Below are 16,434 nucleotides of genomic sequence, written 5' to 3'. Positions count from 1 at the left end.
GAAAACTCACAATTTTTGACAAATTGATATTTCTTTGTAGATTGTTTACTTAGAAGTCTTGCTTTCTCTACTCCAATGTTTTCTAAACCTAATGGTAGGCCTTGTGCTCTGACTTTCAGAGGTACTAATGTGTATTTCTTACTATATGGTCAAAAGTAACTCTAATAGAAATTTTATTTAAGATTGCAGTTTAGGAAGCAGATCTACATAATTTAAAACATTGCCTTTAACTGATTTAGCATCTTTCACACTAGAAGATACCTAAGAATAATTCACTAAAACTCATGTGATGTCCTTTTTTACAAAATAGTAGCAGACACTTCACAGAATAGGATTTGTAATTGGTCAAAAAATATATGAAAATATGTTCAACATCTCAAGTAACTAAAGAAATGAAAATCAAAATTACTCTAAGATTTTATCTCACTTCAGTCAGAATAGCAATTATCAAGAATACAAAAAACAGTAAGTGTTGGTGAGGATATTGGAAGAAAGATACACTCATACATTGCTGGTGGGACTGCAAATTAGTGCAACCACTCTGGAAAGCAATATGGAGATTCCTCAGAAAACTTGGAATGAAACCACCATTTAACCCAGCCATCCAACTCCTCAGTCTATATCCAAAGAACTTAATCAGCATTCTTTAGAAATGCAGCCACATCAATGTTTACAGCAGCTCAATTCACATTAGTTAAACTGTGGAATCAACCTAGCTGCCCTTCAATGGATGAATGGATAAAGAAACTGTGTTATATATACACAATGGAATATTACTCAGGCTTAAGGAAGAATGAAATTATGGCATTTGCAGGAAAGTGGATGGAGATGGAGAATATCATGCTAAGTGAAATATGCCAAACCCCAAAACCAAAGACTAAATGTTTTTTGTTATATGGCTGCTGATTGATAAATCAGATGAGCAAAGGAAAAATGAAGGAAGTTTGGATTGGGCAGAGGGGCAGGAGTGAAGTGGAGGGGCATGTGAGTGGGAAAGATGGTGGAATGAGATGGACATCATTACCATAGGTAATGATCACACTAATGGTATGACTCTACGTCAGGTACAACTAGAAAAATGAAAAGCTGTGCTCCATTTGTGTGAAATGAATCTAAATACATTCTGCTGTCATGTATAACTAATTAGAACAAATAAAAATAGTGATGTTAATAATTATAAAGCAGAAAGAGAGTGAATTTCTCCCTTTGGTATTTTAGAAGAAAATATAAGTAGAACAACTCAATTATTCTTAGGTTTATTACATTGCAACTTGTGTTTACATGGTATGGTATATCTTTGAAAAATTTTTTTTTGTCCTGGGGATTGAACCCAGGAGTACATAAACACTGAGCCACATCCCCAGCCCTTTTCATTTTTTATTTTGAGACAGGATCTCACAAAGTTGCTGAGGCTGACCTTAAACTTGCAATCCTCTAGCCTCAGCCTCCCGAGTCATTGGGATGATAGACATGTGCTACTGCATCTAGCAATGGTATGCTACATCTTTGGAAATTACTCCATAAGTAGTTCAAACCATGTGACAGTTGATGATATTCATTTATTTATTCATTTGCCTGAGAATTATAACTACGCTGATATAAAATTGAATTTATTTAAAATAGTTTACATTAAAGAAAATGAGACAGGATCAGACCATGGCTTAGAGTTGGCTATACAGTCTGGAAAACAGGAAGGTAAAGATAGGGAGGCACAGGTACACTTCATGTTGTTGCAGAAAGAGGCACTTAACCCCTCAAAGGAAATTAAAACAAGATTTTCCATGGGTCCAAAGTCAGAAAAGAATAATTACTATTAAATAATAATAATAATATTTCAGTGTTGAGGAGGTACATATACCCATTGCTGATAACAGTGTCATTAGTAAGAAGTTTGCCTGATGAACTCCTCCACAGCTATCAGGAGTTGCAGAAATGGTCAACTATTTGACCCTGGTTTTTCTCTCTGGGGTCTAAGGAAAACTTCACAGAAAAAATAGGCCTAAGTTGTCACACCTTTAATAGTTTGATCAACATTACAATAATGATCAATTAACTTGTGGTATGTCTACCTCATGGAATTTTGTAACCATTACATGAATGCCATCTAGTTAATATTTTTTAAGTTAAGGTTTGTGGTTAATGATGAAAAGAGAAATAAATGCTCAGTATGAGCTAGGATTACTGCCTAGCAATGCAACAATTGCTGCCGAGGTCTCCTCTCCCCATATTGAATGTTCACTATCAAGGGTGTATTCCCATAATTTTACATCCTCATACATGAAGGAATCTTCAGATGTCATTGTTTCCTGCTTTTCTATTGCCAATGAGGAAAGAGACGCAGAGGGGAAAAGTGACTTACCCAGACTCTATCTGTAGTCCGGATAGATATATCTCACTCACACCAAGACTTTTATGATATTCCTGGGAGATCAACAAGACTGGGTACCCCAAAACAGTGAAAAATTGTTGCCAAATAAATGGTCAAGCTGGAGTCGTTCATCCCATGAAACAGCACTTTCAGTTCCACAAGGATTACAAGGCAGTCAGGCAAATGAGGGGCATGGGAAAGAGACAGAGAGAAAAAGCTTGAGAGAAATTGGTCCAGCCTTGGAAATTTAGTGTACTTCACTAGATCCAGAAGGATGCTCTGCTGAGTTCAGTGAGGAAGTCAGGACAGTTAGGAGACTTTGAAATGAGCAGCAGAAATCATCTTGCTCTACAATAAGCTGGATAGGACAGAGATCCTGGCATCTCTAATCTGGCCATGGAGTGAGAGCCATACCGCCCAGGTCCATTAAGAGCAGCTCCATTTTGGATATGAGGCTCAGCTGCCCCAGTCTCAGTCCTGCTATCCTGGGGTGACTGCCAGTACCTGTGGTTCCTCTTCCCCTCCCTTGACTTCTGGGTTAGGCTGGACTTCTGGGGCCAAGTTGGGCCTGGGGCTCAGAGAAGGGCTGCTGGGGCCACAGTGGGAAGTGGACATCCAAGTCCCAGTTCTGCACAATGCTCTTCTCATATGGATTAGAAGGAGGAGGTCCTTCCTCAGCAAGGAGTCACATGGTGATGTTTCAATCTTAGTGCTAATGGTCGAAGTTCCACATGGAGAAAGTCAGGGAAAAGAGGACTGGGTCTTCTGGCCATTGGTCTTTAACCAGTCCTCTCAGGTCATTTCTCTGAGTAGGAAGCTGAGGAATGACTGCAATATCCTATAAGCCTGGTGGGTCAACCCAGCCAGCCACCATGCTGAGGACTGTCTATCTCAGTTCCAGGATCCCAGACACCTTACTTCCTACTCTCCCACTCAGTCTCTTTAGCAGGGTAGGTGAGGGGAGGTCAGGCTGGCTGAGGGCTATGGGGTCCTCATGGGACCAGAGATTTCAGAGGCTACTTTAGCTCTCCATGGAGTTTCCTGGTTAATTAATGAGTGGGTGATTCCCTCTGCTCTGGCTTGCATGTCACCCCTCCCACCTTTGACTGAGAAGCCAAGTCTTCTCCAATTTATGCCTGCCATAATTCTCCCTCTGCTGCAAGCAGAACAACCGCTGGATCTGGGTGGTGATGGCCAGAGCCTGATCACACCCACAGGTGAGTTCACAGGCAGGAGACATTTTGGCAGGGAATAGAATAATCAGTGGAGAAAGGCAAGTTAGGTAGATCAAGTGCATGAAGAAGAGAAATAAATAAGAACCTGCCCATGTGAGGCAGACAGCACAGGGTAGTGACTGAACCACAAGTGGAATTAAGTACCTGGAATTGGAGTTCTGGCTTATCCCCTGATTACTGAATGCCTTCCCTGCCTGCTGATCCAGTACCTGCCTGACATGGAGTAGATACAGCAGATAAGATAAGATTATTCAAGAGAAGTGAGTGAGATGTTGGCAGAGAGAATTAGAAGAGGGGAGGAGATGTTTGGAATGGAAAAAGCTCATTTCAGGTTAAAAGCGCATCAAAGAGGATGCTATTTTGCACCCATTGAGAGAAGAATCTGGACTGTAGGAAGAGACTGGATTCATGGAATTGGATTGAGGCCCCCAGGACTGAGAGTGATGGTTCCCCCTGTGTACATTTGCCTGCTACCCCTCTATTAAAGCAGACAGACCTGAGCAGGGGATTAAGCGGGGAAGGAAGCTGTGAGCATGTGTGTGAATTTGTGGAGTCCCACTGTGTCTGGGAGAACCCATTGAGGTCTCTATGTCTCTGTCATTTGTGTGTGGGATCTGTGTTTAAGTCTTCATGTGTAAGTGGTTTGTGTGTTACGTTTTCTGTAGTGCATGGATCATGTGTATTTCTGTGTCTGTGTGTTAGTGACTATGACTTTCTGTGTGTGCTCCATGTGGTGATCCTGGCCTAGTGAGTGTGAGTGCATGTCTGGCATGCCCGTGTATCTGGACATATCAAAGATATGCCTGTGTCTTTGTGCAGATGTGTGCCCTGTGTACTTCTGTGTCTTGGTGTATCTGAGTGCCATTGTCTGCAGTAGGATTTAGGGCAGCAACTTGTGTGGGAGATACAGTACTGGTCCTATATCTGATGCTGCCCTGCTTCACTTTTGTATTTGAGTGAGTCCTTCCTACCTATGTGAAAGCAGCACCTGTCATATCTGGGCCTCAGGAAAGGGCCGTGCATCAGTAGCAGCAGTTCAGTACCCAGGAAAGTTAGACAGGTGCCAGACATTGCAAGAGAAGTTGACATAAATCCAGTGAACCTATATCCCCATTGCTGAGAGTAGTTAGGAGGTGGAGGGTTGATATTTACAAAGCAACTACTATTTCCTGGGTTTTGCTTTAACTGTTATATCATGAGGATGGTATAATGATCCATTTTTGGAGGAAAAAATGTAGCTCAAAGATATTGAGTAACTTCCCTAAATCTTCCCTTGTAATTTCCTTTGTACATGCTATTCCTTCTCTCTAAAGTCAACTCCCACCCTTGTCTGTTCAGTGAATACATTCAAGTTGGCCCTGCTCAAGTGCCACCTCTTCTCTGGAGTCAAGAGAGTTAGGACAAAGCCCTGTGCAAGCCCAAAGATTAGATGGGAAAAGATAACTAAATATGTGTCCTCAGAAGCCTCGTCATCTAGTGGGAAAGACGAGCATCACAGAAGAAGCCAATTTAGTGTCAGCAAATGAGGTCTGAGTTCCAAATGAGAGTTATAAGAGATGGAGGAGAGAGGCAGATGTGGGGGCTGCAGAGTCTAGAAAGGGCACAGGACTTCTTGGAGGAAGTAGAACAAGGATTGGATATTGGGATAGGGTAGAGAAAGCATTCCAGGTGGGGTTGAGAGGTCAGGGGCAGGGCGTGTGAGAAAGTTGTAAGAGGCAGTGTAAAGGCCAGCCTGGCTTGGGTCAGGGGAAGTGGAAGCCTGTGGAAACAGCTGGGGGGAAGACTAAAGAGAATGCTGGGAGCCATGTTGGAAAGCTGTGGACACCAGGCTGAGCAGTCTGCACTGTATCCACCAGGCAGCACGGAGACTGCCTGGGCAGTAAGCTGAGTGGGAAGAGCAGGGCTCAGGAATTTCCAGGGCTGTTGCAGTCTGTCTTTCTGCCTCTCTCTACATAGTACTGTTGTCCCAACCCACAGGAAACACACTGAAGTCTCTGGGTTGAGAAAGATGATCATGCATCTGCCTCCAAGACTGGGGACCCCTGGCCAGGAGAGAGACCAGCCCACAGACTCTGCAGAAGGGGCTGAGGTCTGGCATGCGGCCCTTCAGGTGAGAGAACCCAACGCCCTGCTATCTTCTTACTTTGTGTCCTGTCTTCCTCCCCACCCCATCTCCATCCACTCTGCATTAAGTATTAAGGAGGAGGAAGCCACATTTTAGTTCTAACTCTCTCCCACAGAAAAAAAAAAACTTCCTTTGCTTTCATGTTCTCTTTCCCCAAACTTCCCTGCTCTTTCTATTCCCAAGTGACCTTCTACTCATTCTTCCCAACTTCATTCAAGCCTCACCTCTTCTTTGGAATCTTCTCCATCTCAGCCAGGAGAGGAAATCGCCCTCACTTTGTTCATACAGTTAGTGTAGTGTTTGTTACATTGTGCATAGCTAAAAGGGCAAGGACAATGGCTGCAGCCCCAGAGGCCACAATGCTTTCCCCCAGCAAGCACTCAATAATCAGGCATGAATGGTAAGTTTGAGCCATCTTATTGCCCCAGGGAACTCCACACAGGCAAACCCCAGCTTGAACACTATGCCCAAGTCCTATTAAGAAAACATTGTAGAGATCTTTTACCTCTTTCTTAGATTGATTCCCAAGTATTTTATTTTTTTGAGGTTATTGCAAATGGAGTTGTTTTCTTCATTTCACTTTCAGCTGTTTCGTCACTTGCGTATAAAAGTGCTTTAGATATATACGTGTTGATTTTATAGTCTGATATTTTGCTGAATTAATTGACGAGGTCTAGAAGTTTTCTGGAGGAGGTTTTTGGATCCTCTAAATATAGAATCATGTCATCCACAAATAGTGACAGCTTAAGTTCATCTCTTCCTATTCGTATCCCTTTAATTTCTTTAGTATGTCTAATTGCTCTGGCTAGAGTTTCAAGGACAATGTTGAATAGAAGTGGTGAAAGAGGACATCCCTGTCTTGTTCCCATTTTTAAAGGGAATGGTTTCAGTTTTTCTCCATTAAGAATGATGTTGGAACGATGAAATGAAAGAGCAAATGCAGGCATTGAATGAACGCACCAATAGACAGTTAAAAGAGCAAATACAGGAAGCAAAAGACCATTTCAATAAAGAGTTAGAGATATTGAAAAAAAACCAAACTGAAATCCTTGAAATGAAGGAAACAATAAACCAAATTAAGAACTCCATAGAAAGCACAACCAATAGGATAGAACACCTGGAAGACAGAACCTCAGATATTGAAGACAAAATATTTAACCTCGAAAACAAAGTCGAACAAACAGAGAAGATGGTAAGAAATCATGAACAGAATCTCCAAGAACTATAGGATATCATGAAAAGGCCAAATTTGAGAATTATTGGGATTGAGGAAGGCTTAGAGAAACAAACCAAAGGAATGAACAACCTATTCAATGAGATAATTTCAGAAAATTTCCCAAATCTGAAGAACGAAATGGAAAATCAAGTTCAAGAGGCTTATAGGACTCCAAATACACAAAATTACAACAGACCCACACCAAGGCACATTATAATGAAAATACCTAACATACAAAATAAAGACAGAATCTTAAAGACTGTGAGAGAAAAGAACAAAATTACATTCAGGGGGAAACCAATACAGATATCAGCAGATTTTTTGATCCAGACCTTAAAAGCTAGAAGGGCCTGGAATAACATTTTTCAAGCCCTAAAAGAAAATGGATGCCAACCAAGAATCTTATACCCAGCAAAACTTACCTTCAGATTTGACAACGAAATAAAATCCTTCCATGATAAACAAAAGCTAAAAGAATATACAAAAAGAAAGCCAGCATTACAGAACATTCTCAGCAAAATATTCCATGAAGAAGATATGAAAAACAAAGAAGCAAATCAGTAAAGGGAGGAGATATCCTAAAGGAACTCTCAAATAAAGAGGAACCAAGTCGTGTCAAAAATAAGCAAATAAATGAATAAAATGAGTCAAATGACCGGGAATACAAATCATATCTCAATAATAACCCTGAATATTAACAGCCTGAATTCATCAATCAAAAGACATAGACTGGCAGATTGGATAAAAAAGAAAGATCCAAAAATATGTTGCCTGCAAGAGACTCATCTCTTAGAAAGAGATACCCAAAGACTAAAGGTGAAAGGATGGGAAAAAACTTACCATGCACATGGACCCAGCAAAAAAGCTGGGGTATCCATCCTCATTTCAGATAAAGTGGACTTCAAGTCAAAGTTAGTCAGAAGGGATAAAGAAGGACATTTCATAATGCTTAAGGGAACCATAAATCAGCAAGACCTAACAATCATAAATATCTATGCCCCAAACAGTGGCTCACCCATGTATGTCAAACAAATCCTTCTCAATCTCAGAAACCAAATAGACCACAATACAATAATACTAGGTGATTTTAACACGCCTCTCTCACCACTGGACAGATCTTCCAAACAAAAATTGAACAAAGAAACCATAGATCTCAATAACACAATCAATAATTTAGACTTAACAGACATTTATAGAATATACCATCCAACGAAGAGTGAATACACTTTCTTCTCAGCAGCACATGGATCCTTCTCTAAAATAGACCATATATTATGCCACAAAGCTAATGTTAGCAAATACAAGAAGATAGAGACACTTCCTTGTATTTTATCAGACCATAATGGATTGAAACTAGAAATAAATGAAAGAGTAAAAAACAGAAATTACTCCAACACCTGGAGATTGAACAATATGCTATTATATGAGGAATGGATAACAGAAGATATTAGGAAGGAAATTAAAAAATTCTTAGAGGTAAATGAGAACAAAGAAACATCGTATCAAAATCTCTGGGACACTAAGAAAGCGGTACTTAGAGGAAGATTTATTTCATGGAGCGCATTTAATAAAAGAAGTAAAACTCAAAAAATAAACGACCTAACACTACAGCTGAAAGCCCTAGGAAAAGAAGAACAGACCAACACCAAAAGTAGTAGAAGACAGGAAATAGTTAAACTCAGAGCTGAAATCAATGAAATTGAAACGAAAGAAACAATACAAAAAATTGACAAAATAAATAGTTGGTTCTTCGAAAAAATAAACAAAATTGATAAACCTTTAGCCACACTAACAAAGAGAAGACGAGAGAAAACCCAAATTACCAAAATTCGGAATGAACAAGGAAATATCACAACAGACACGACTGAAATACAAAACATAATTAGAAGCTATTTTGAAAATCTATATTCCAACAAAATAGAAAATTTCGAAGATATCAACAAGTTTCTAGAGACCTATGAATTGCCTAAACTAAACGAGGAGGACATACACAATTTAAACAGATCAATTTCAAGTAATGAAATAGAAGAAGTCATCAAAAGCCTACCAACAAAGAAAAGTCCAGGACCAGATGGGTTCTCAGCCGAGTTCTACAAAACCTTTAAAGAAGAGCTCATTCCAATACTTTTCAAAGTATTCCATGAAATAGAAGAGGAGGGAACCTTCCCAAACTCATTCTATGAAGCCAATATCACCCTGATACCTAAACCAGACAGAGACACATCGAGGAAAGAAAATTTCAGACCAATATCCTTAATGAACATCGACGCAAAAATTCTCAACAAAATTTTAGCAAATCACATGCAAAAATGTATTAAAAAGATAGTGCATCATGATCAAGTGGGTTTCATCCCAGGGATGCAAGGTTGGTTCAACATCAGGAAATCAATAAATGTAATTCACCATATCAACAGACTTAAAGTCAAGAATCACATGATTATTTCAATAGATGCAGAAAAAGCATTTGATAAAATACAGCACCCCTTCATGCTCAAAACACTAGAAAAAAATAGGGATAGTGGGAACATTCCTTAACATTGTAAAGGCCATCTATGCTAAGCCCATGGCTAATATTATTCTTAATGGTGAAAAACTGAAAGCATTCCCCCTAAAATCTGGAACAGGCAGGGATGCCCTCTCTCACCACTCCTATTCAATATCGTCCTTGAAACTCTAGCCAGAGCAATTAGACAGACCAAAGAAATTAAAGGGATACGAATTGGAAAAGAAGAACTCAAACTATCCCTATTTGCTGATGATATGATTATATACTTAGAGGAACCAGGAAATTCCACCAGAAAACTCTTAGAACTCATAAGTGAATTCAGTAAAGTAGCAGGATACAAGATCAATGCTCATAAATCCAATGCATTTTTATACATAAGTGACGAATCTTCAGAAAGAGAAGTTAGGAAATCTACTCCATTCACAATAGCCTCGAAAAAAATAAAATACTTGGGAATCAATCTCACAAAAGAGGTGAAAGACCTCTACAATGAGAACTACAGAACACTAAAGAAAGAAATTAAAGAACACCTTAGAAGATGGAAAGATCTCCCATGTTCCTGGATAGGCAGAATTAATATTGTCAAAATGGCCATACTACCAAAAGTGCTATACAGATTCAATGCAATTCCAATTAAAATCCCAACGATGTACCTTACAGAAGTAGAACAAGCAATCATGAAATTCATCTGGAAGAATAAGAAACCCAGAATTGCTAAAGCAATCCTTTGCAGGAAAAATGAAGCAGGGGGTATTGCAATACCTGAACTTCAACTGTACTACAAAGCAATAGTAACAAAAACGGCATGGTATTGGTACCAAAATAGACAGGTAGATCAATGGTACAGAATAGAGGACATGGACACAAACCCAAATAAATATAATTTTCTCATACTAGACAAAGGGGCCAAAAATATGCAATGGAGAAAAGATAGCCTCTTCAATAAATGGTGCTGGGAAAATTGGAAATCCATATGCAACAGAATGAAACTAAACCCCTATCTCTCACCCTGCACAAAACTAAACTCAAAATGGATTAAGGACCTCGGAATCAGACCAGAGACCCTGCATCTTATAGAAGAAAAAGTAGGTCCAGATCTTCAACATGTCGGCTTAGGACCAGACTTTCTCAACAGGACTCCCATAGCACAAGAAATAAAAGCAAGAATCAACAACTGGGATAGATTCAAACTAAAAAGCTTTCTCTCAGCAAAGGAAACTATCAGCAATGTGAAGAGAGAGCCTACAGAGTGGGAGAATATCTTTGCGACTCATACTTCAGATAGAGCACTAATTTCCAGAATATATAAAGAACTCAAAAAACTCTACACCAAGAATACAAATAACCCAATCAACAAATGGGCTAAGGAAATGAACAGACACTTCACAGAAGAAGACCTACAAACAATCAACAAACATATGGAAAAATGTTCAACATCTCTAGTAATAAGAGAAATGCAAATCAAAACCACCCTAAGATTCCATCTCACCCCAATCAGAATGGCGATTATCAAGAACACAAGCAACAACAGGTGTTGGCGAGGATGTGGGGAAAAAGGTACACTCATACATTGCTGGTGGGGTTGCAAATTAGTGCAACCACTCTGGAAGGCAGTATGGAGATTCCTTAGAAAACTTGGAATGGACCTACCATTTTCCCAGCTATCCCACTCCTTGGCCTATACCCAAAGGACTTAAAATCAGCATACTACAGAGATACAGCCACATCAATGTTCATTGCTGCTCAATTCACCATAACCAGATTGTGGAACCAACCTAGATGCCCTTCAGTTGATGAATGGATAAAGAAACTGTGGCATATATATACAATGGAATATTACTCAGCCATAAAGAAAGATAAAATTATGGCACTTGCAAGCAATGGACGAAATTGGAGAATATCATGCTAAGTGAGATAAGCCAATCTCAAAAAACCAAAGGAAGAATGATCTCACTGATAAGTGGATGATGATACATAATGGGGTGTGGGAGGGGTTAGTTTTAGGGTTAGAGTGAGGGTTAGGGAGGGGGGCAAGAATGGGGGAAGGAAGGACTGTATAGAGGGAAAAGAGGGATGGGAGGGGTGGGGGGAAGGGGAAAAAATAACAGAATGAATCAACCAACATCACCCTATGTAAATGTATGATTACACAAATGGTATGCCTTTACTCTATGTACAAACAGAGAAAGAACATGTATCCCATTTGTTCACAATAAAAAAAAAAAAAAGAATGATGTTGGCCATGGGCTTAGCATAAATAGCCTTTACAGTGTTCAAGTATGTTCCTACTATCCCTATTTTTTCTAGTGTTTTCAGCATGAAGTGATGTTGTATTTTGTCTAACGCTTTTTCTGCATCAATTGAAATAACCATATGATTCTTATCCTTAAGTCTATTGACATGATGGATTACATTTATTGATTTACGAATGTTGAACCATCCTTGCATTCCAGGGATGAACCCCACTTGGTTGTGGTGCACAATTTTCTTAATATGTTTTTGGATACGGTTTGCCAATATTTTGTTAAGGATCTTTGCATCTATATTCATCAAGGATATTGGTCTAAAATTTTCTTTCCTTGATGTGTCTTTCCTGGTTTGGGTATGAGGGTGATATTTGCTTCATAGAATGAGTTGGGTAGCGTACCCTCCTTTTCTATTTCCTGGAATACTTTGAGAAGTATTGGAATGAGTTCTTCTTTGAAGGTCTTGTAGAACTTGGCTGAGAATCCATCTGGTCCTGGGCTTTTCTTGGATGGTAGGTTTTTAATGGCTTCTTCTATTTCATTGCTTGATATTGATCTGTTTAAATCGTGTATGTCCTCCTGGTTCAGTTTGGGAGGAGCATATGTCTCTAGAAATTTGTCAATGCCTTCGGTAGTTTCTATTTTGTTGGAATACAGATTTTCAAAGTAGCTTCTCGTTATGTTTTGTATCTCAGTGGTATCTGTCATGATATTTCCTTTTGCATCATGTATTTTAGTAATTTGAGTTTTCTCTCTCCTTCTTTTTGTTAGTGTGGCTAAGGGTTTGTCTATTTTGTTTACTTTTTCAAAGAACCAACTTTTTGTTTTCTCAATTTTTAGAATAGTTTCTTTTGCTTCAATTTCATTGATTTCAGCTCTGATTTTAATTATTCCTGTCTTCTACTACTTTTGCTGTTATTCTGTTCTTCTTTTTCTAGGGCTTTGAGCTGTAATGTTAGGTCATTTAGTTGTTGACTTTTCATTCTTCTCTAGAATATGCTCCATGCAATGAATTTTCCTCTTAGTATCACTTTCATAGTGTCCCAGAGATTTTGATATGTGGTATCATCGTTCTCATTGACCTCTAAGAATTTTTTTAATCTCCTCCCTGATGTTTTTTATTATCCATGTTTAATTCAATAGCATATTATTTAGTCTCCAAGTGTTGGAGTAATTTCTGTTTTTTATTTTGTCATTGATTTCAACTCTCAGTCCATTATGATCTGATAGAACACAAGGCAGTATCTCTATTTTTTTGAATTTCCTAAGGGCTGCTTTATGGCATAACACATGGTCTATTTTTGAGAGGGTTCCATGTGCTGCTGAGAAGAAAGTGAATCCGCTCATTGATGAATGGAATATTCTATATATGTCTATTAAGTCTAGGTTATTGATTGTGTTATTGAGTTCTATGGTTTCTTTGGTTGGATTTTGTTTGGAAGATCTATCTAGTGGTGACAGCGGTGCATTAAAGTCGCCCAGAATTATTGTGTTGTGGTCTATGTGATTCTTGAAATTGAGAAGGATTTGTTTGATGTACAGGGATGCACCATTGTTTGGGGCATAAAATATAGAAGAAAGAAATTAAGGAAGACCTTAGAAGATGGAAAGAAATCCCATGTTCTTGGATAGGCAGAATTAATATTGTCAAAATGGCCATACTACCAAAAGTTCTATACAGATTCAATGCAATTCCAATTAAAATCCCAATGATGTACTTTAAAGAAATAGAGCAAGCCATCCTGAAATTCATCTGGAAGAATAAGAAACCCAGAATAGCTAAAGCAATCCTTAGCAGGAAGAATGAAACAGGGGTATCGCAATACCACAACTTCAACTATACTACAAAGCAATAGTAACAAAAACAGCATGGTATTGGCACCAAAATAGGTAAATCAGTGGTACAGAATAGAGGACACAGACACAAGCCCAAAAAAATACAATTTTCTCATACTAGACAAAGGTGCCAAAAATATGCAATGGAGAAAAGATAGCCTCTTCAACAACTGGTGCTGGGAAAACTGGAAATCCATATGCAACAGAATGAAACTAAACCCCTATCTCTCACCCTGCACAAAAATCAACACACAATGGATCAAGGACCTTGAAATCAGACCAGAGACCCTGCATCTTATGGAAGAAAAAGTAGGTCCAAATCTTGACCTTGTTGACTTAGGATGAAACTTCCTTAACAGGACTCCCATAGCACAAGAAATAAAAGCAAGAATCAACAACTGGGATAGATTCAAACTAAATAGCTTTCTCTCAGCAAAGGAAACTCTCAGCAATGTGAAGAGAGAGCCTACAGAGTGGGAGAATATCTTTGCGATTCATACTTCAGATAGAGCACTAATTTCCAGAATATATAAAGAACTCAAAAAACTCTACACCAAGAATACAAATAACCCAATCAACAAATGGGCTAAGGATATGAACAGACACTTCACAGAAGAAGATCTACAAGCAATCAACAAACATATGGAAAAATGTTCACCATCTTTAGTAATAAGAGAAATGCAAATGAAAACTACCTGAAGATTCCATCTCACCCCAACTAGAATGGCGATTATCAAGAATACAAGCAACAATAGGTGTTGGAGAGGATGTGGGGAAAAATGTACACTCATGCATTGCTGGTGGGACTGCAAATTAGTGCAGCTACTCTGGAAAGCAGTGTGGAGATTCCTTAGAAAACTTGGAATGGACCTACCATTTTACCCAGCTATCCCACTCCTTGGCCTATACCCAAAGGACTTAAAATCAGCATACTACAGAGATACAGCCACATCAATGTTCATAGTTGCTCAATTCACAATAGCCAGACTATGGAACCAACCTAGATGCCACTCGATTGATGAATGGATAAAGAAACTGTGGTATATATATACAATGGAATATTACTCAGCCATAAAGAATAATAAAATTATGGCATTTGCAGGCAAATGGATGAAATTGGAGAATATCATGTTAAGTGAGATAAGCCAATCTCAAAAATCCAAAAGACGAATGATCTCACTGATAAGCGGATGATGACACGTAATGGTGGGTGGGAGTGGGGCAAGAATGGAGGAAGGAGGAACTGTATAGAGGGAAAAGAGAGGTGGGAGGAGTGGGGGGAAGGAAAAAATAACGGAATGAATCAAACATCATTACTCTATGTAAATGTATGAATATGCAAATGGTATGCTGTTACTCCATGTAGAAACAGAAACAACATGTATCCCATTTGTTTACAATAAAAATAAATTTAAAAAAAATAATAAAGAACCTGGAAGTGTTGAGGAAGAAGACAGAATGGTAGATACTCACCATAAGTTAAAAAGAAATATATAGGGCTTTTCCTATAAACCTCAGTGGCAGCACCAAAGGTTGTCTAGGGTTGTGCTTAGGCCCACCAATATAGTTCATTTAGCCCTTACCCACCCCAAGTCACTGAGAATAAAAATATAAATAGCAATCTCCTTATAAAGCAAACATAGCTTTAAGGGAAATCCCCAAAGCTCTCCTCCTAACTAGATGGCTACTCCAAATCTTCCTATTTTGAAATTCAAGGGCTACCAATGATAAAATAGAGAAACAATGGCCTATAAAGTCCTTGAGGAGTGAGAAGGACAGTCATCCCCTCCTGGTTCTCTTACATGTGGGATGCAGAAGAATGGGTACTTCCCAAGAGGGCAATAGGAGAAATAATGTCCTTCAAGAAAGTCAGGCCTTACCTGGGTTATTCAGTAAATGTTAAGTATTGTGTACCATGCATAGTGTGGTTAAGACGAAGGATTAAAGAAGTGGAGCACGAAAAGAGTGAGATTATTAACCATGGAGCTGAATTGCAGAGGACAAAGTGAAAAGCAGAAATTTTGGGAGAAGAAAGGAAGTAATGAAAAGTGAAAAGTAGAGAGAACAATAGACCAGGGCAGGGAAAGAATACAGAGAATATATGGTGCTCTACATTTGTAGTGTGGTTGAAGATGCAAGAAGTGAGGCTGGTAGAGAAAGCTCAGCTAAGGGCTTCAGATTTGTATTTATGAAAATTCCAATGAAAGTGGCCTTGAGGTCTCCAACCAGGTCTGTGATAGTCACTTCAGCCCCTGACCCAGAGATCTTAGTCTAAGTCTCCTGAAGCCCAGGGTGAGCATATTTCCCTACACAGGTTGTTTCTACAATCATAAAGACTCTCAGGTTATGACACTGTAGTCAATTCTTAATTTATCACAATATCCAATCAGGGCCCATGCTTTAAATTCAATCATTCTAGTTTTCTCCTCTTCTAGCCAAATTCAACAACTGAATTCAGAGCCTGCTGTCTCCAATGAATTTGATTATGCACTATCAGAAGAATTCATCTACAGCTTGCAGCAGTCCCAGCTCCTCTCCTGGGTGGGTTGGAATGCCTAACCTGATTAGCAGACAGGGTAGAGGTACTGGGCCCTGGGGTAATCACTCAGGGAAGCTGAGATGCTACTCAAGGCTTAAATTTTCCAGACTCTGCCAAGGATACACACAGAAATCCATTTGAGAAGGGCTCAGCAGGCAAAATTCTTCAGGACTTTCAAGTAATGCAAAAAAAAAAAAAAAAAAAAGAAAAAAAGAAAAGGAGGGTTGGATTATGGAGGACAAACTTCTCTCTCATTTGGAATGCACTTCTGGTTTTTATCTTTTTTTATTATGTTCTCATTGTATCTCAGGCATTGTGTTAAGTGTTTTATATTCATTATCATTTAATCCTCACAATAACCTC

Source organism: Sciurus carolinensis, chromosome 3, assembly GCF_902686445.1.
Source record: "Sciurus carolinensis chromosome 3, mSciCar1.2, whole genome shotgun sequence".
Lineage (NCBI taxonomy): Eukaryota > Metazoa > Chordata > Mammalia > Rodentia > Sciuridae > Sciurus > Sciurus carolinensis.
The sequence above is the reverse complement of the archived record's forward strand: the minus strand, read 5'-3'. Positions refer to the sequence as shown.